Consider the following 22,626-nt stretch of genomic DNA (forward strand, 5'->3'; position numbering starts at 1 on the left):
CAGGGCGGGGCGAGGTAAAGACGTATCTCTCAGAGGTAAAGCAGTAGTTGTTACGTGTACTCCAGATGACGAAGACAACGAAGACCTGGAAGGCCATGGGGGTAACGAGTGGAACCAGGTTTCCCATCCGAAGCGCATCTCATCGTCTTCATCCGCGGGAAGGAGTAGATATTCCTATCCTACATTATTCGTTAGGGGATACCCGGATGGTTGGCTCCCTATAAACATTTCTAGGGTTTTCGGGCGAGCAGGCGCGGTCATGGACGTTGTTATGCCAAGAGATTGGGAGAGCAGTTGTTATCGAGGCTTCGCTCTGGTCAGAATGAGCTCTGAATCAGAGCTTGCCAGAGCAATCGAAATGCTCCACAGAGTCAAATATGGTGATGTTCCGATGCTCGTCCAACGTGCGAGATTTGGACCGAAACACAGAGACCAGAACCATAAGACAGCCAGTTCTGAGCCCCTTAAGCAACCTTCTTCTCACTCTCCGATCCCCCTTTCCACGCGCTCGGACGATCTCTCTTTTAGAGATGCTGTTCTCCTTCATAAATCGTCCCCCTTGGAGCATCCTCAAATCCAATCTCAATCCAATAGCGTAGATAATGCCCCGTTCGTTAAAGCCAAAGAGAACCATTACGAAGTACATTAGGATTTCACCATCCCGGTCAACCAGAATAGTTTCAATCAAGCTAGAGCTGAGCTTCAGGATACTGTGGTGATTATCACAACAGATGGAGCAACGCTCTCACAAGTCAAAGACTGGATTAAAGAATGCACAGGCTTCCACCCCGGCAATTACATTATCAAACCCATAGGCTACAACGATTTGTGGGTAAAGGTATGCCTGGGGATCAATCATGAAATGTTGACCATGGCAGGCCACCTTCATTCGGAAGGGCTGGTGGCAAGAGTCATGTCCTAGGAAGATTACTCCCTCTTTGGGATGGAATATGTGAGTCCTCATTTGGGGCATCCCTCTAGAATGTTGGAACGATGACTTCTTTATCTCGGCCGCGAAATGCATAGGCTCCCTTCTCGAGCTCAATTCGAAGACGAAGCTATGAAGCTGGGGGAAGTACTCGGTGTTATCAAAGTTCAAATGAGAAGAAAGAAGGGCTTTCCCATACCCCACCCCCCCCCCCCCCCCCAAATTTGTCAGTTAACATTGACAATCATCAAATTTTCCTCCCGTTGTAGGCAGAGATGCCCGATATGGTGTATTTCGGGTGGGGAGATCTATGGAGGGTGAAAGAAACTCCGCCTCCGGCTCAGGTTCAGTAAGAGAAGAACAGTGAAGGAGCACAAAACCCATACTCTCGCGGACCTCCGGGCGTGGCCTCTGTCAAAATCCTTGGCCCCATCGTAGATAGAGCCTCAACCTGAGTCGTTGAAGACAGGTGGCACAATACTAGACAATTCGCCGCCGGCCTCTGACACCCAAGAATCTCGAGACGCTTTGCGTCAGCCCCTGATGCCGGTTAAGCCTACACGTGCCTCATTTTCAAAATCATCGCCTCGAGTAGAGAGTCCTTCAATTAATGTTTTGACGGAGAAGCCATCGTGCGCGGCTCCAAGCACGACACGTATCCACTCCCATCATAACCTCTTGAGACGCCCAAGGTCTTATGGCACTCTCTACACAGGATGCCGACACGTGGAGAGATCTCTAGAAGACGCGTCCTATGCCAGATCTTCGGAAATCGTATCCGATTCTCAACACATTACCTCTCCTTCAGCTTCTGTGAGAATAGAATCACGTGCGGGCCTTGCCCAGAATTCAGGTCTGGATTCTTCTTGGGCCCTCGGTCATCACTCATATCTAAAACCAGCCTGTCCCATTCCCGAATCCCATCCTCTCCTTCCGATTCCTAAAACCATCTCTCTCCCTGATAACCCACTCAATCAACCCTCAGCAATTTCGCAAGCCCTGCTTCAGCCCTCTTCCCTTCAAATACACAGGATGCATTCCTCCTATGTTATGGGTGAAGTTGCCTCCAGAACCGAGGACGCCAACAGCCGATTCTCTGATTCTCAAGCATTATCATCCCCTTCCAACTCCATCCACAATCTCGAGACTGGGCAGATATGGGGCCCATCACCCTTTTCCAGGAAGATCTCCATGACAATGTGATTGTTGCCGAACCCCTGCAGATGTGTGCTGACTTCTCCCATCAGCAACAGGAACCCTCAGATATGATTACAGTTGGAGACAAAAGTAGGGATGAAAAGATCGACTCCCTACAAAACAAGAAATGGATTAGAGATGCTGTGGGACGCATTGGTAGGTTGCTCGGACTAACGTTTAGGGATAAACCTGAAGACTGCATCGCCCTCTTTTAAAGTATCGAAAACAGAGGAAGACCCCTGCCCCCTCATCACACTCCGACGAGACCCATCCCAAGGACCACCAGCAATCGGGAACTTCAGAGGCTACAACCAAGCACAGGCCTTTTGTCGGCCTCCACAATGAGGCAAGGAAGATGGATCCCAAGGAAGACCGATGCCCCAATGAGAATCCTTTTCTTGGAATGTGAGGGGGGTGGGCTCCAAACAGAAGAGGTGCCTGATTAAAGACTCAATTAGCCGCAGAAATCCGGACATTATTTGCCTTCAGGAAACTAAGGTTCCTTTATTCAAAGACTCTCTTTTGGCTTCTCTGTGGAATGCAAAGGACGCTAAGTGTGTCACCCTCAACGCCTTAGGAAATTTTGGCGGCATTATTATAGCCTGGAAATCTTCCAAATGGGATCTTCAGTCCTCCTCTATTGGTGACTTCTCGGTTTCAATTACTCTATAAGATAAGTTTTCTTGCTTCTCTTGTCTGATCTCGGTGGTTTACGGTCCTACATTGGACTCTTTTAGACCAGCATTTTGGGATGAGCTGACTTCTACTAAACAATCCTTCTCAGGCCCGTGTTGCTTTGTAGGCGATTTTAATGTTATCGGATTCGCAGAGGAGCATTCTAGGTAGAGAAGAGTTTCTTCAACTATGGAGGACTTCTCCAACTGGATCCAATCCCACGAACTGGTCGATCTTCCCCTCTCAGGGGCCAGGTTCATCTGGACTAAGGGTGTCTTCATCCCATCCAATCCAGGCACGACAGATTCCTTTTGTCTACCGATTGGCTGGAGGCTTTTCCCTCAGCGTCTCAGGTGGCTCTTCCCAAAACTACCTCGGACCACCATTCGATCTTATTGATGCTGGAAGATGACAGTTGGGGCCCAAAACCTTTCAGATTCAATTCCTCCTGAATCACTCTTAATGGCTTCAGCCAAAGAGTAGCGGAATGGTGGTCCTCTTACCAGGTCGAAGGGTTTGCTGGTCACAAACTCTTATGCAAGCTCAGACTTCTAAAAGAGAAGCTGAAGGAGTGGAAAGCATGCGAGTTGATCAAGAGAGAAGCTGACATGGATGCGCTTCTATTGGACCTCCAGCGGATTGACTCGAACGCCGAGGGTTCCTCGATGTCGATTCAAGCTCTGGGTAGACGTATTCAGATCATCCAAGACATATCGGCCAGGGCGCTGTAAGATGAAACATCTTGGAAGCTAAAATCGAGAGTGAGATGGATCAACGAGGGTGACAAAAACACCAAATTCTTCCACAACATTGCCAGTATGCGTGCCCATGCCAAGGCCATTTTCAGCATCACAGCGGATGGCGACCGCACAGAGGACAAAAAGGAGATAGCAGATCATGCCATTCATCACTTCAAATCCCTCCTATCCTATAAAGGTTGGTCCAGGCCTCGCCTTGATTGCATTCATTTCCAATTGCTTGACTCGATGGAAGCTTCCCTCCTGGAGATTCCTTTCTTGGAGGACGAGGTGAAATTGGCAGTCAATTCGCTGGGTAGGGATAAAGCTCCAAGCTCGGACGACTACCCAATGGCTTTCTTCCAAGCATTCTGGGACATCATCTGAGTAGAAGTCATGGAATTTATGGCCGAATTCCACAACAGAGGGAGATTATCTAAAGGGTTAGGAGCGTCCTTCATTGCCCTTATCCCCAAGGTGGCAGGAGCTAATTCTTTTTCTGAATTTAGACCCATCAGTCTAATAGGGGGTCCTCACAAAATTCTTGCCAAGGTGCTTTCTTCCCGTCTATCAAAGGTTATGGGGAAGCTCATTTCGAAGAATCAGAGTGCCTTCATTAGGGGCAGACAAATTGTAAATTGTGCTCTCATAGCCAACGAAGTCCTACATTCCTGTCATAAATCTGGTGAAAAAGCAGTTCTGTGTAAATTGGATATTGAAAAGGCTTACGACCATGTAGATTGGGGTTTTCTGGATTACATGTTAGGCCGCATGGGTTTTGCCAAGAAATGGAGAAAATGGATCAAAGAATGCGTCAATTCGGCTCACTTCTCTATCCTTCTAAACAGCACGCCTACTGGCTTCTTTAACAGTTCCAAAGGGCTTCGGCAGGGCGACCCTGTATCCCCGCTCATATTCCTTCTCATTGGTGAAGCCCTCTCCAAAATGTTGCTGAGAGGTCAGGAGGCAGGTATTCTCTGTGGCATCAAGATGCCTAGGGTGTCTCCTCCTATTTCACATATCCAGTTCGCCGACGACACTCTTATTATATCCATGGCATCCTAGGATTACATCGAAAACCTTCATACTACTCTTCGATGCTTTGAGGCAGTCTTAGGATTGAGCATTAATCTGGCCAAGTCTAAACTCTTTGGAGTCAACCTTTCGGATGCTGAAACCTCCAGCTATGCAAATCTTATTGGCTGCCATTCTGCTTCTCTCCCCTCATCTTTCGTGGGGCTTCCCCTCACTGTCGAAATCCCTCCAAAATCGATGTGGGACAAAATCGTTGCTAAATTCCAGAAATTTCTTGCGAGATGGAAGTGCAGATATCTATCGATAGGGGGTCGTCTGACCCTTATCAAGGCAGCTTTGTCCAATCTTCCCACATATTTTATGTCCCTCTACAGATGCCCTCCCTCGATGCTGTCGACCATTGATAAGTTGAGACGTGACTTCATGTGGTGTGGTAAGGATAATAAAAAAAAAAATCCATTTGCTCGACTGGCAGGAGGCCTGCAAGCATTTCCAACAAGGAGGAGCTAGCATCAAAAATCTAAAGATTATGAATAAAGTCCTCCTTGGCAAGTGGACCTGGAGATTGGGTACTGAAGGTGGTTCTCTCTGGAACTCTATAATCAAAGGCAAAAATGGCTACTCCCCAGGTGGCTGGTGGACCAAAGATTCCACAGCTTATAGGGCCTCCCCCCTATGGAAAGGAATTTTGCGTTCTAAAAAGGACTTCTTCAATAGCATAACCTTCGAGCTGGGTAACGGCCTTTCCATTCGTTTATGGGAAGACTCCTGGATAGGTGATTCGCCATTGATGTTACAATTTCCAAACATATATCATCTGTCTCTGCACAAAAATATTCCTGTTGCCAGCTGCTTCTCCATCACGAACGAGAATGTTGTTTGGGACGTCAAATGCACCAGGAACCTTCATGACTGGGAGATCTCCGAGTTCATCGATCTTCTTGGCCTCATCTCCAAAGCTGCTCCAGACCTCTCCTCTCCCGACAAGCTAATATGGTCTCCGGATAAAAGAGGAGTCTTTTCAGTTCTCTCCTTCTACGCACAATTATCCCTTCCTTAACTCTTCAGTTCCCTCTGCCCCGTTCATTTGGAAGTACACTGCCCCTCCCAAATTCATTTGTTTTAGCTGGCCTGTAGGAAAAAACAGAATCCTTACAGTGGATAATCTGAAGAAAAGGGGCATGCAGATCGTTAACATATGCCTATGTTGCATGAAAGAGGAGGAATCTGTGGATCACCTCCTCATCCACTGCCCTTTTGTCTTGCAAATCTGGGCAGAATTTTTTGGTCGTTTTAGCATTAACTGGTGTAATCCATCGTCAGCCTGCTATTTGCTTTCGGCCTTGCATGGGGTCAAGATAGGAAAAGCCAAGACTCGCATTTGGAGGTTGGCTATCCTCGCCATCTGGTGGTCAATCTGGGAGGAAAGAAACGATAGGTGTTTCAATGACAAAGCTACTTCGGCTCATACCGTCTAGTCTAGAGCTAAAAATCTGATTTTTGAATGGGCGATTGTAATCGGTCTTAAGGTTGTTGATTTACTTTTCTTAGGTTGCTAGTTTTCTGCTATCTCAGCAGATTCTCTTCCCTTTTTGTATCTTTTCCATCTCTTTTGAATGAAGTTATCCTTTTTATAAAAATAAAAAATAAAAAATAAAAAAACATTGGGAAAATGGTTGAATTTTTTAATGAAACTTCAGGGATTATTAAAAAGCCCTCAATACACACTTTTAAATCAAAACATCTAAAAAAAAAGATGCACATAATAAATTTCTTTTGTATAGGGTCCTAAGCTATGCGATATTTAACTGAACTAATGCAACTATATTTAAATTGAATGCATGACATTTATAATTGTATCAAAGACATGTATAAAAACACAACCAATTCATTGAAAAGCAAAAGAAGTAAAAATTGAGTGGGTACGTGTCGTGCGAAAACGGGGGAGTGGACTACCCTGCCTAGACTATAATCTGACCAGGTAGAGCTCTCTGGGGGGGCCACCATGATGTAAAGGTCATTTTAGGGTATGAAACCAAAAATGAGGCATAACCAAGGCTTAAGTGGGCCACAAAGTGGTGATTGAACAGCCACCATTAAAAACTTCTTGAGAGCTACAGAAGTTTCAGATCAAGCTGATATTTGTGTTTTCACTTCATCTAGGTCTACATGACCTTACGAATGGCTTGGATGGTAAGAAAAACATCGCAGTGGCCCCTGGAAAGGTTTTAATGGTGGGTGTTGTTATCACCGTTGCTTCCTTTGGTGTGGTCCACTAGATCTCTGGAGCTGCTTCATTTTTTGGATCGTGTGGAAAAATTATTTGAGAAAAGATATGAACGGCATGGATAAACCCTTTACATCATGGTGGACCCCACAGATGCCTGCCGGACGGAGTATGGTGCGAGCGAGGTAGGACAGAACCCTTCTTGGCAAGAGGAGCGCTGACGCTCCTCGAGCTCAAGTTGTACCACAGTTCAAAGGAGATCAAAGTTAAAATGGGCTCATAATGAAGTTTTTAGTATATCCACACCGTTCATCCATTTGGCGAGACCATTTTAGATGTTGATCCGAAAAATGATTCATATCCAAAGCTCAAGTGTACCACACCACAGATTGCAGTGATTCTTATCGCTAAAACATTCATAAGGCCCACCAAAACATTTATTTTCCATCCAATCTGTTCATAAGGTTACAATGACCTAGATGAAGAGTAAAAACAAATATCATATTGATCCAAAATTTCCGTGACCCCTAAAAGGGTTTCAATGGTAGACATTCAATTCCCCACTGCTTTTTACGGTGTGGTCCACTTGATTTTTGGATGTCTTATTTTTCAGCTCAGGCCTTACCATGAGCTCGTGAAGTGGGACGGTTTGAATATAACTCATACCTCATGATGGGACCTACAAAGCTAGGTGGTGTAAATAGAGGTGCCCTGTGGAACAAAAGTGGATTGTTGTATTGCGCATTGAGTAATTCGGTCTTAGTACGCTTACTCGGTACTAAGCGTATTGAGTAAACTCTGTGGGACCCACCTTGATTTATGTATTTTATCCACTCCTTCCATCCATTTTAATAAATAATTGTAGTTCTTTATCCCATAAATGAAGCACATCCAAAGTTTAAGTGGACCACACCACAGGAAGCAGTATTAATTGAACCTCTACCATTGAAAAATTCTTGGGGTGCACAGAAGTTTCGGATCAAGCTAATACTTGTTTTTTCCCTTCATCCATGTATTTTTGATCTTATGAACAGGTTGGATGACAAATAAACATCACTGTGGGTCCTAGGAAGGTTTCAACGGTGGAAATTATTATTCCCACTCTTTCCTGTGGTAGGGTATACTTGAGCTTTGGATATGCTTCAATTTTGCGCGCAACCCCTCAAATGAGCTGGAAAAATGGATGGACAGCATGGATAAGCCACATACATTCAAGATGGCCCCACAAAGATTACTCTGTACCAAAGCTCATGCGGTACACGCTACACCAGCCAATTGGCTTCCTTAAAAAAGGCACGCGGAATGCGTGTAGCACAAAGTTCATGTGCAATGTGGTTGGTGGGGTCCACCTTGATTTTTTGAGTAATCCACTCCGTCCATTCGTTTTCCGATATCATTTTAAGAAATGCATTAAAAAACAAGGTGGATCCAAAAATCAAGTGGGCAATATGAGAGGGAAAACTAGGGAAAGAGTTTTCTATCGCTGAAATTTTCGTGGGCTCCACCTTGATGTTTATATGGTATCCAACCCATTTACAAGGTCATTCCCACAGGGATAAGTGAAAACATAAAACATTTATGCATGATACAAAACTTCCGTGGCCTTCAAAATATTTCAACGGTGGTGACTGAATCCCCACTGTTTCCTCTAGTGCGGCCCACATGAGTTTTCGATCCCCTTCATTTTCTATCGCATGTCCTAAAATGATCTCGCAAAATGGATAGACGGAATGGATATCTCACAAACATCAAGGTGGACCCCACCTATCATCCCAGCGGCGTCGGATGCGTCTGCGTCCATCCATCTATATTGCAAGGGTCGAATGCTCGAAGCCATTTTATTTTTGGGAAAGTATCAGTCGAGCAAGGAGAGGGTTTCGCGATTCCGAAACCCTAAATTTCTACAAATCCCGCAAAGAAAATTGGCATTTGAATACAGAAAGCTTGGGATTCCATTTTCGAGAAGGAGATTCAAATGACGTGAATCTCTGATTCGAATGGCCCACCAAGTGAAGCTTCCGATCAAATCCAACCACTGTTCAGGTACCAAATCCTCCCTCTTCAAAATTTTTTACTCATTTTTCCTCTGATTTTGTCAAATTTTTACTATGGTAGGTGGCAGCTATCGGCGAAAAAACCGCGATAAAAGTTATAATATCGCACGATTTTTAGTGATATCATGCGATATGTAGGAATATCGGCCGATATTTAGTGATATATTGATCGATAACAGCTATTTCTTGATTTTTTTTTTCCCTAAATATCTTTCGGATGGTTTCGTATCGCAAGAGTGCGATACCAATAATATCGGTCGATATAGTATCGATATGGCGAACACTGCTAATACATAAACCGTACTTATCAATTATCACCCTTAGATGAACACCTTCTATTCATGAAGCAGCGATCATTCCTCTCAAGCCAAAGGATCCAGATGCCTGCGAGGAGCGCAATCCTCCACCTAGCAGAATTCTTTTTACCCAATACACCCGAGTGCCATGCCCGAAACAAATTAGCCAAGGAGCCAGGCATCACCCACTGGACACCGAACAGACAAAGGATACTTCTCCAAACCTCCCTCGCAAGATGACAATGAATAGATAATTGATCCACCTGACCAATGTTTTATAGTATGGGTATCGCCAGTGTTTTAAATAGTGTAGCATATTGCGTAGCATTCAACCCTCTATAGCATGTAGCGTAAACTACACCATACCTCTATTTTTTAATTAAAACATAGGGAAAATATGATAAATAGCAGGGATTCTACCAAATAATGCCTCCATGATTACAAATTACATGGAGGAGCTTTTTTATGGATAAAATTATAAAAATGCCCTCATTTAAATTTTTTCTTTAAGAAAACTAACACTTGTGGAGCCCACATGGGAATAACATCCAACCCATTAAATGTATGCACCATACGATGATGATAACACGAACAAAACATCAAGTCAATCAGATCACCAAATGTGCTACACTCGAATTGGGATTTTTCAATGGTGTACATTATTTTTTTATGGATTGGCCCACCTTACGATTGCACCCGCCATATTTTTTTGTTCGTCTAATAATCATAATGTTGGTGTGCATCTGTTAGATGTGCTGGATGTGAGACACATACCATGTAGACCCCACAACTTTCAATTTTCCACTTTGTTGTAAGGAAAAAAGCAAGGGAGGGCGGTAGTGTAATTTCTCCACTTAAAAAGCATTGTCAGGGAATATCAGTTATTGGAGGCATTATTTGGTAAAATCAAATTCCGTGTGGAATTTAACAGTAAAAAATCCCTAAATAGTAAGAATAAATGTAAAATAAAATAAAATAGGCCTAAAAAATTCATTTGTATTCACAAATCCAAATAGACAACAAATAACACATTAACATTTAAATTCTCAAAAAACAAAAAACATACTAACATTTAAGTATTTAACCAAAACAATGGCCAGCCATGTGATGGGAAACAAGATCATAGAAAACAACAGACAGCCACAACACAACAAAAAAATAAAAAAATAAAAAAAAATGATTCCACCCTACTAGACTGGGCAATCAATGGGCTACACCGTAAAAACCATAGCCAACTATGAGCAACCTAAGAAAACCAAACATATCCAACCATCACATGAACCACGCCACAGAAAACGATGCACAACCACCCAAACACCTCCATACATACCCAAAAAAAAAAAAAAACTGCAAGTATATTCAAAGTCTATTCATATAATTTATAAATGAAAGAAGACATGTGGAAACAAAAGCAATACATTCAAAAGCAAAAGAAGAATCGCTAGATAAGGTTACATACATGTTTGATTTTTATTTTTTCCAATTTTCCGCAACTTGGTCCTTCTCCTCCAAATCTCAAAATCGAATCTCCCAATCCATGATTTTTCATGCAAAACGTGAACAATCATGGATTTGTAACAATTTGACATTGATTTAATATGGTTTACATGGGAAAAAATAAATAATAAATAATAATAAAAATGCTCACCGGATCGAACATGTGGGATATATCCCACTACTTGTGGGTTACGTATCGCACAAGTGGGATACAAGATATATCGTGAGATATATCGGCCAATATCATCAATATTTAAAACACTGGGTGTAGCATACGCTATGCAGCTTGTAGCGTACACTACGAGCACGCCACAGAGAAAATACACTATTTTGGTGCACTACATGGCGTTGTAGCTATGTCGCGGACACTATCTAATTCGTAAGAGGGGTTGAATCGTATCGAATCACAAATCGTATTGTAAATCGTAAGATTTGTTCTGATTTACAATATATATATATATAGGGAAAAGGTTCTATACAGTCAAGCTCATGGGAACTCCCCATGAGGTCGAGCTGTGTGGGCCCCACCATGATGTATGTCAAACATCTACCCCATCAGTCAGATGCACCATTCCGTAGTGGGCCTAGGGCTTAAAAATCAAGTCAATCCGTGACTTTTGTGGGCCACACCATATGCAAAAGCTGAGAGGGGTTACCCTCCATTAAAACATTCATAATCATTTTTTGGGTCCACCAAGATGTGGTTCACAAATTCAGTCCATCCATTATGTGTGTCCCACTTGGATGAGGGGTCAAACCAAGTTTTAGATGCATCCAAATTTCAGGTGGGCCCCACCGAGTGCTTTTATATATTTTAGGCATGTCTTCACATGATTTTAGATGGTATGGCCCACCTAAGTTCCGTATACGGCTGATTTTTGGGTTATCCCATAATTTAAAGAGTACCCATCAAATGCACGGTGTTGATGTTTGACATACATCATGGTGGGGCCCACACAGCTCGACCTCATGGGGAGTTCCCATGAGCTCGACCGTATAGAACCTTTTCCCATACACACACACACACACACACACACACACGAAAAGACATAAGTAAATCATAAAAGATTAAAAAACACATCAATCATCCATTTACCATCAACATGTACCAAAAAAGTTATACATATCATGATATTATCAATTGAGAAAATGTATGTGGTATACATATCATGATAGTAAAGGATTCTTGCCTTTTTCCTTTGTTTTCCTTTGTTTTCTTTTGAAAATTTTGCCATAAAAAACATACAAGAGTCCTTAAAAAAATTGTTTTGTACTTTTCTTGAGTATAGAATCAGGTTAGAAAAAATCAGTGGTCATACTAACGACGGAAGATGCTACGATTCCATCAGTTAGGGAATGGATTAGAGCCTGCACTGGGTTTCAGTATGGCAACTCAGATATTAAACCCCTGGGCTACAACGCGTTGTGGGTCAGGGTTTGTCCAGGCTTGAATCCTGATATGTTAAAAATGGCGGGCCATCTGCATGTGTCGGGCCCTGTCATCAGTATAATGGATTGGGAAGAATACTCTATTTTTGGGAAAGAAAACGTCTGGGTTCACATCTGGGATATTCCGATGGAGTGCTGGTCCGACGAGTTCATCATCAAAGCAGCATCTACTCTTGGCTTCATCCTTGAAGTAGATTCAAAGACGAAAATGGGGGTGGATCTCGGCGTTATTAGAGTTCGAGTTAGGAGATCAAAGGGATCCCCTCTTCCGAATCATCTCCAAGTTCAGGTTAATAACCGGATTATCTATCTCCCGGTTCAGAAGGAACAGCCAAATTCATTTCAACCCAAATGGGGAGACGTGTGGAATGCCAGAGAGCCGACGAACTCTACCCACTTGCTATCGCATGAGAAACAACGGGAAGAAGGACTACGCACCTCATCCACCGTTGGACTACCGAACCATCAGGCCGTCTGCGCATCTGCAACCCTGTCAATCTAAGACAGAAATCTCCTTTCTCGAGGAAGACATGGCAACCCCCCAGCCACGTTCCAAAATCGCCTGTCTGACGATATCTCCGAATACGGCGGGGTGAATTCGAGCTCGATGGAAATCGCGCCACGTGCCCTTGAACGTACTTCCCCTCGATTGATGACGACCGTCTCTCCTCTTCGATCGAAGCCGGTAATGACACGTGGCCGAGCCCTGCAATCCAATCAATGCGACACGCTCGAAGACGCCACCTCTACTAAAGGATTTCGACGCGTGCCACCCTCTACTCCCTTCGAAGATAGCCGATCTTTACACGTGGACGAGCGTGCACTTTCCCCTAAGCTGACGTCCCTAATCGATTTGAGTTCCGTTGATGCGGGTCCATGCAATACCCGAATCCGTCTGCCATCCTCTAAATGGGGTTCCATTAACATACCCGATACCATTCCTTTCCACCCCACCCACAATACTCATCTTTTCCATAATCCTGGACCCGAGATCCCACCAGTATCGTTCCGACCCCCAAACCTACTCCCACTCCCCTACTCCACAACTCTCTCCCATCCTATTCCTACCGCTGATGACCCAAGAGGAGATATGTCAGAACTCTACCCTTCCGAATCTCGCTCTGATTCTTCCATCCCCTCATCCCCTCTCCTCAGAGGCACAGAGGAGAGACTGGGCAGACCTGGGTCCCCTTACTCTGTTTCAAGAGGAGAACTCTAGCGATGTGATCACGGCCGAACCATTGCAAGTGTGCACTGATATTCCTATTCAGGATCAACGACAAAACCTAGCAGGGTCAACGGACAGTAGCAACAGAGAAGAAATATTCGAAAAAATCCGAAATAAAAGATGGATTCGTGATGCAGTTGGCTGCATGGGTCAATGCCTGGGTCTTTCATTCGAGAAACGACCTGAAGATTATACTGCGCTTTTTCACTTCATTGAGAACAGAAGCAGACCCCTCTCTCCAACTAAGACGCAGGCTAATCAAACTCCCCGAACCGCGAGCAATAGAGAGCTTCTCAGGCTTCGACAGTCTCCAACATCAGCATCGACGCCCTCCATCAGACGTGGGCGTAAGGGAAACCGGGGTAGTTCAGTTCCCCAATGATCATCCTCTCTTGGAATGTTAGGGGCGTTGGCTCCAAACAGAAGAGGTGCTTGATTAAGCTATCCATCAAGAGAAAAAACCCAGACGTTATATGTCTGCAGGAAACTAAGGTCCCTTCCTTCTCTGTCTCGCTGCTATCGACAATATGGGGTATTTCTGACGGGCAGTTTGTGGCTTTAGATGCGGTCGGATCCTCAGGTGGCATTCTTATCGCCTGGAAATCCTCCAAGTGGGACTTACATCTCTCGTTGACAGGCTCCTTCTCGAAAGTGGTCATTCTCAAAGATAAGTATTCTAACTTATCCTTTCTCATTACCTCTATTTATGGCCCTAACAACTACTCTCTAAGGCAATCTTTCTGAAACGAATTGACCGCCATCAGACAGTCTTTTTCAGGCCCTTGCTGCTTCGTAGGCGATTTTAATGTCACTAGATTTGTGGAGGAACATTCCCACAAAAGGAGATCCAATTCTGCCATGAATTTTTTTTCTGACTAGATTCAAGATCAGGAGCTAGCGGACCTCCCTCTCACAGGTGCCAAATATACGTGGTCCAATGGCCGCAAGTCCCAGATCCAATCTCGGTTAGATAGATTTCTCCTTTCCTCAGACTGGATCAATATCTATCCTGCCGTTAACCAGACCGCTCTCCCTAGAACAACTTCAGACCATTGTCCTATCCTTCTCTCCGAGTCCGATATCAATTAGGGTCCGAAACCATTCAAATTCCTCTCCGCATGGCTCCACATTGAAGGCTTCAAGGAGAAAATTGTGGATTGGTGGTCCTCCTTTCACACCGACGAATTTACAGGCCACTGGGTGATCTGCAAACTCAGATTCATCAAGGGAAAAATAAAAGAGTGGAAGGCATCTGAATTACACAAGCGAGAGCTCGAGACTGATGCTCTCTTTGCTGAATTGCAAGACATCGACTTCAAGGCTGAAGACTTCGTCCTCACAGATGACTTTCTCTCCAGGCGAATTCAGATCATCCAATCTCTACCTTCCAAAGTCCTCGAAGATGAACACACTTGGAGACTGAAATCTAGATCAAGATGGATATCGGAAGGCGACAAAAATTCTCATTATTTCCATTCCATAGCCAACATGAAGACCCGGGCGAACGCCATTCTCAGCATATCCAAAGATGGTTGCCAGACAGATGACCTAGATGAGATTTCGAAATTGGCTGTGGAGCATTTCATCTCTGTACTCTCTTCTGAGGGATGGAATAGACCTCGCTTGGACGGGATCCCTTTTTTCTCCTTACAAAAGGAGGACGCTGACAAGCTGGAGGCTGTTTTCTCGGATCAGGAAGCTAAAGAGGCCATTGCTACTATGGAAGGTGATAAATCGCCAAGTCCTGATGGTTTTCCCATCAGCTTCTTCCAATGTTTCTGGGAAACGATTCGTCCTGATCTTATGAATTTCACTCTAGACGCAAGCTTTCGAAGGGCATTGGCGCATCCTTCATTGCCCTCATACCCAAAGTTGCAAGAGCAAACTCCACGGAATTCAGACCCATTAGCCTGATTAGCAGTATTTATAAAATCCTGGCAAAAATTCTGGCTACCAGACTATCGGCGGTGATAGGGAAATTGATTTCGAAACGTCAGAATGCTTTTATCCGAGGGAGACAGATCACTGACAGTGCCCTTATTGCTAACGAACTCCTTCACACCTGCCACAAATCAGGAAAGACGACTCTTTTCTGCAAGCTCGATATTGAGAAAGCCTACGATCACATAGACTGGGGGTTCCTGCAATATCTGCGAGTCAGTATGGGCTTTGGCGCCAAATGGACATCGTGGATCAAGGCCTGTATCGAATCGGCTCACTTCTCCATTCTCCTCAATGGCGTCCCGAAAGATTTATTTCCTTCTTCCAGAGGTCTGCGACAAGGGGATCCTCTCTCTCCTCTCCTTTTTCTTCTTATTGGTGAGGCTCTTTCTCAAATGTTGTTGCAAGGTCAGAATGTTGCTCTATTCAGTGGAATCTATACGCCTGGGATCCCTACCCCGATCACCCACATCCAATTTGGTGATGATACCCTCATCATGATCGAAGCAGAGGATGAAGCCGTCATCAACCTTCACACTACTCTCAGATGCTTCGAGGCTGTTTCAGGTCAGAAAATAAATATGGCGAAATCCAAGATTTTTGGGGTTAACATTACGGACCAGGAGCTTCATCTCTATGCGGAAACTTTCGGTTGTTCTCACGCTAAACTCCCAACTACGTTCGTTAGGCTCCCTCTGGCCATAGGTCCCACCCCCCCCCCCCCCCCCCATGTGGGATAAGATTGTGGATAAAATCCACAAATCACTTGCTACGTGGAAATGCAGATTCCTTTCCATGGGGGGCAGACTCACTCTCATTAAAGCAGCCTTATCGAATATCCCTTTATACTTCATGTCTCTCTTCAACTGCCCTCCTTCAGTTCTTCGTCAGATTGACAAGTTGCGAAGAGACTTTCTGTGGTGTGGTAAGGAGAACCAGAAAAAATTCCATCTCCTTGACTGGAAGGAGGTTTGCCGTCATTTTCGGGATGGTGGAGCGAACGTTAAAAGCCTGAGGATAATGAACAAAGCCCTTTTGGGGAAATGGACATGGCAGCTAAGCTTAGAACCAGATGCTTTATGGTGCAATGTGATCAAAGGTAAATATGGGTCTTCTTTGGGGGGATGGTGGACAAAAGACTCCTCAGCTTATAGAGCGTCATACATTTGGAAAGGAATTCTACAAGCCAAAAATATTGTCGTTCAAAACACGGGCTTTGAACTAGGGAATGGAGAGGCTATCCGATTTTGGGAAGACATCTGGATGGGGGAATTGACCTTAAAGGACAGATTCCCTTCCATCTACCGCATCGCTGTCAGCAAAGACTCCCCTATAGTCAAATTCTACTCCGTTACGGACTCAGGCATCGTTTGGAACATCCCTTGTTGCAGGAACCTCTATGATTGGGAGATAAGCGACTATTCAAACCTCCTCAACTGTCTTTCCAGCGCTTCTCCGAATCAATCCCAGCCGTATAGAACAATTTGGCCTAGCGACAAATCTAGCCGTTTCTCCATGAAATCCTTATATGCGCTTTTATCCCCTCCTTCCCCTCATTCCCGAGCTACCATTTTTATCTGGCATTACCCAACTCCCCCCAAATTCATCTACTTTGCTTGGCTCGCGTCTAAGAATCGGATTCTCGCGATAGATAACTTGAAGAAAAAAGGATTGCAACTCCCCAACATTTGTCCCTGTTGTATGGAAAATGAGGAATCAGTGGATCACCTTCTTGTCCACTGGCCCTTTATTTCCCACATTCGTGAGGATTTTATGTCAAGATTCAATGTCATAGGGTGTACGCCGACCTCAGCTGCGCTCTTATTGGATTATTAGAACGGCTTCAATTTGGGCAAAAACAGAGCCACGGTTTGGAGAATGGCCATTGTAGCTATTTGGTGGGCGGTGTAGAAAGAAAGAAATGACAGATGCTTCAACAACTCTCATTCCTCCTTCCTAGCTGTGGGTTCCCGGGCAAAAAAACTTTTGATTGAATGGGCTGCTAATGTGCCGGCGCTTAAGGGCTTTGATTTTCTGTTTTTAGGATGCTAGTTTTCTCTCTTCCCTTTGTTGTTTTCTGCTCTGCTATCTCAGCAGTCCCTTTGTTTTTTGTTTCTTTTTCTGTTCCTTCTTTTTAATACAAGCCCGTTACTTCTTCAAAAGAAAAAAGAAAAAATGGCATTTGATTCCATTGTGAATCAAAAGATATTATGATCTCTCTCTCTCTCTCTCTCTCTCTCTCTCTCTCTCTCTCTCTCTCTCTCTCAAAAGAAAAAATAAGACAGTTTTAATAGGGGAGAGCCTTTTTCATATTGTATGAGCAAAAGGGTACAAAGAAAATGAAGAAATTGAATTAAAAAATAATAAATTGATTTTTTTAAGTATTTTTTGGGCCCCTTTACGCAATCTTCAATTATCTTACGATTCGTACAATTCGATAGGATTATCATACAAGTCGTACAATTATTTAGAATTTGCGATTCAGGTGTACGATTCAAATCGTACACCCATGCGATACGATATGAATTGTACAATTCATATCGTGAATCGTACACTTTTGATAACATTGGATTACACGGTTAAAAGTCCAAACATTACAAAAAAAAAAAAAAAAAAAACTATGCATAATAGGTTTCCATTGCATAGAGGACCAGACTATGCACTATCACAAAAATGATGTAATTTATATAATATCATTTAATGCAATTTTTAAGAGATACTGTAATAATCCAGAACATATAATGCACTAGTTTATACACTTAAGATCTGTATTTCTTTGCATTTTAAAAAATATTTTAATTATTTTTTATGTCCAAATAAAAATATTTGTTGTCAAAAAAGATGAGAATGTGCCCAACATGTAGATCAATCAACAACTCATCAGCTAAGAGATAATGCACTCATTCGGCACATATAATGCACTAATTTATACACTTAGTTTGTATTTCTTTCCATTTAAAAGAATATCTTTTTTTATTTTATTTATATAAAAAAATATTTGTTTTCAAAAAACACAACAAGAGCATGCCCAATATGCAGATTGTACTACACTCATCAACAGATTTGTAGATCAGCCAATTCCAGCTGATCGACATATTTATAAAATGCATTTTTTTAATCATTTCTCACTATTTTGAAATTAAAATTTATTTTTTGAAAAATAAAAGGAGTGGCGAATCTGTAGATCAACCTACACTGATGAACATATTATTTTCCCACTCTATTTGCATTTTAAACGGGTGAAAACAGTTTTTTGGAGTAATCCAATTTCTTCCGTTTTCTCAAAAATTCATGCTTCAAATCCATGTCAGTGCATGAAAATCATGCATGGATATGGATTTGCATCTATCTTCTTCCTAATCTTTACAAAAGGAATGAATTTAAATTAACTTTGCTCACCGAGTGGGTTCCATCCCGTTTTGCTCTCGGAGCACAAATTCACCAAAATTGTGCTTTGGTGTGAAATAATGCGAGTGGTTGAAACACACCAACACACATTTTCCCACCCAAAAAAATGAGGGAAAATGGTTTTTTTCAATGGTAACAAATTTTCAGAATTTTCCCTGAATTTCCCAAGTTTGGACCCTGTGCTATATATTGTGATATAGATGCACATCACAATATATCACACAATACACGCAATGTTTTTATCGATAAAGGGGAACTTTACATATCCCCTGGGTAAGTGTTAGTCACATGCAGCACATCGTGACACATGACTCAATACACGTGACATTTTCGTCGATATGAGGGATTTTTAGAAATCCCCCTAGATATCATGTCAGTCATGTGTAGTACTAGTAGATCGGCCGATACTATCAATACACTTGGCAATGGCTCTATCATCATGACATACCTCCAATACCTATCAGTCCAGGTTCCTAGGTGGGACCCATCAAAACCTAACTTCAGTTTTCCACGCTTGAGCTTCCATAGTAGTCTGCTAGCCTCAGTGTTGGTGCTTTCATTGACCGCTTCCACCCAATCTCTCTTGAGATCAATCTTTTTCACCCTAGCAAGCTCTTTGCACACTAGGGCCCAAGAGATTATTCTCCTTTCACTTTTTCCATCACACCCTTGATACTGTTGGGTCGATTCTCAAATATCTTGTTCCTTTGCTCCTTCTAGATTTGATCAAAGCACTGCCAACAAACAAAGATCTCAATTGAATAGTGCCCCTTTGTTGTGATCCCATATCTCTAGCCTCCATTGAGTTTCCCAAAAGAAATTACCATAACTTTGTTCGTCTCGAAGAGACGCAGGAGGCAGTTCCAAACTTCTTCTCTTTTTTTTTTTGTAATGATAACTGAAATTTTATTAGAAGAGACCAACACTACGACTCAAGCAAGGGGAAACGAGGATTGGCTACAAGTGACCCTCTCCTCACTCTTTCATAAAGGTATCGACAAATACTATTCGCATCCTTGGCAAAAGGGAAACAAAGATATTTATTAGGCAGAGGCAAGAGCCTAATCTCAAATAGTTGCAAGATCCTTCTGACTAGGCGCCGCTCTCACTCTCACTTCAAGTCACACTTTGGACTTGTACTCCCACTCCTGCTTCTTAGTCGTTTATGCTTGGTTGAAACAAGTGCTTCCCTGCTCTTGCATCCAAATCTGTTTCCACTCCACTTCATGATTTGTGCAACAATATGCGAACTTCCACAAACCTGGATCCATAGAAGACATCCATTAGGAACATTTTTTAAGATTCCTTCTATCACCAAGGACCCCAAGAATGTGGAACTTCTAACACCTTCCCAATGTGCTAAGGCCTCCCCAACAGTTAAATCAACCACATTATTGGCCCCAGAAAGGTCAAAGCGATAGCACCTTTTATCATTTCTATGGACCACCACTCATCCTCAAAAGGCTTGTGTGCCAATGAAGTAGCCATCAAAGTTAAACTTCTAGAAATGGCCAAAGATGCTTCTATGAAACCTTAGCCTTCAAATTCTCAGCCCCACAACTAATTGCCATCTTCCAATCCCTAAAGGAAATAATTCCTAACATACTCTTTAATGAAATCAATCTTGAGAGCCCCTTAAAAAGTCTTGTGAAGGCCCAATTAAAAAACATAATGATGAATCTTCTTTCAACAATTTCCCTGAAGAAAACTTTTCAAGAACTCCACAATTTCTTTGGACAATTGCCCCATACTACACCATTCTACAAATAATGTTGCCTCTAATTGTGAAAGGACCTTCAAATCATCATTTGATTACATCCTCCAAGGATTCACTAATAAGTAAAAAACAAACTAATCCCGAAGGGATCAAAAAAATTTACTTCACACATCTCTGGCCAAACTAAAATTGACAGTTTCCTCCGCCCAACACAAGAAACACATGTTTGGGAAGGCAAAGCTTCTTTTACATAAGTTATGTCCCAAAAAAAATTCACAATGACCTTCCAAGGAAAATTCCCCACCCTACTAGGATGTAATTTCCTCACACTTATGCACATGGAGAACACTCATTTCATACAATGAGCCATATAAAGGAAGAAAGCCTTTAATGAAAAGCCAGCATTGCAGGTAGCCATCCACATCTTTTGATCCTTCTCAGTTGTATCAATATCAACCTCCTTTAATGTCCACATAAACTCTTCAAATTGCCCTATCTCCTCGTCCATCAGATTCCGACCTTGCAAACACTTGGTTGCACAAACCATCTACTTAGGTGTCACTCTAGTTTCAAATATGCTTCGAATTCATGCTCCTGCTTCCTAGCCATTTAAGCTTGCTAACATTTTGAAACATGTTTCCCCACGGCCACACCTAAATCCAGTGCCATTTCCCTTCACGCTTTGCTAAAAGTTCATAACAGTCCTTCACCATTGCCCCTTTAGGCAAGGGTAAGTAATAGAGAGATGGGCTGCTTTCCTCACAAATCCAATGTCCTCCCACAAGCGCAGTTTACTGCCAATTCCAACCCAAAAGTCAAGCCCATGTTTTCCAAAGACCCCACCTTGCAAGTAAGGTACCTACTCAAAGTCATTATCCTCTTGCTTTCCAAATTTCAGATCCCTCTTGTCTATAGGTGACCCTGAGAAGCCACCCCATCTCCAAAGTGTCAGACTTTCTTTCATGTGGGTCATCCACAGTGGGACCCACTAGGCGAAAGGCATGAGGCCACTAAATGATTGGCCAGAAGAGGCAAGCCTCTTTACTCTAGCAAACAACCATCACATGATATATGCTAAAAGTAAGCCTTCTTGGAATGCCTTAAATCTTGCAACCACCTTGTTTGGTGATCTGACTCCGGTATCCTACCCCGTGCCTACATAACGCATGCTTGGAGCGGACCCGTAAAGAGAGTGCAGGTAGAAAGAGTACGAAGACGTGTCCAGGGCAGCCCACCATAACCATAATTGATGAATCCAGACAAATACTAATGGCAATTCTTTATTGTATTCACCACGAAAAGAAGAAGAAGAAAACTCATATCTTCTCAAATGGATGCTCCACTTCGCAGCTGCAGCTAAATCCATCAATATTCTTACAAAAAAAAAAAAAGAGCACTTCTAGAAATCTTTGGAGGTAGTTTTATGAGAAACTACGTAATTTCCTGTAAATCTTTGCTCTACGTGTTTGATTATCAATAGAGGGTTGTCATCGCATGCAATTAAAAACGTCTACAATCATCGAAAAGGAATAAAAGAAGAAACAAGATGGGATCTTTCTTCGATATGGAAGAAGAGAAACCGAATCTTATCGAAATCTCATCAAATTTCAAACAATAAAAGATCGAAACCGAAGAGAAACTGCATAAAGAAAGATCGAATCGAGATGGAAGAAATTACCACAATTCGCTAGATTTCTGGCGCGATCTCGCGATCGACGGTGGAGAGACTATGATGCCGACAATAGGATTCAAGATTCGAGGGAGAGCGGCGAAGGATCTGGTTTTTGTGAGAATTCAGAGGTTAGGGTTTGTTTTCTGGAGAGATGGGAGATCGATCAGCTTATATACGGGGTTAAATGCGCACAATCGGAGGGGGAGAGGCAAGGGGTCGCTCAGCTCGCTCCAGCCCCTACCACGTCCGCGATTGCGTTTGAATGGAAAATAAAAAGAAAGGGTAAAAGCCTATGAAACCTAATAATCAGATATTCATTTGTTAAAAAGCCAGACACGTGTGTATCTGCCCAATCACAGGCAGCCGGCACACTTGTGCGAGATCCGAGATTTCCGTCAAGTAGACCCCACTGTTTAGATATTCTGTCGGGAACGGATTGGCCACTCCCACTGCCACCAGGCAATGGCTGGTGGTCGGTGCTCTGTGGGCCCCACCATGATGTATGTGTTTCATCCATGACGTCCATATATTTTTATAGATCATTTTATGGTATGAGACCAAAATT

General features: G+C 43.0%; 1 protein-coding gene across 8 annotated transcripts in view; it reads right to left on the minus strand.

Moving 5' to 3' along the window:
- The window catches only part of LOC131245756 (uncharacterized), a 51,987-nt gene extending 29,648 nt beyond the window's left edge, over window positions 1-22,339 (minus strand). For all 8 annotated transcript variants that reach the window (XR_009170974.1, XR_009170975.1, XR_009170973.1 and 5 more), the window contains exon 1: window positions 22,068-22,339. The gene's annotated coding sequence lies outside the window, so the exon portion shown is untranslated. The remainder of the gene's footprint in view (window positions 1-22,067) is intronic.
- Between the last annotated feature and the right edge of the window lie 287 nt (window positions 22,340-22,626).

This window comes from Magnolia sinica, chromosome 5 (genome assembly GCF_029962835.1).
Source record: "Magnolia sinica isolate HGM2019 chromosome 5, MsV1, whole genome shotgun sequence".
Lineage (NCBI taxonomy): Eukaryota > Viridiplantae > Streptophyta > Magnoliopsida > Magnoliales > Magnoliaceae > Magnolia > Magnolia sinica.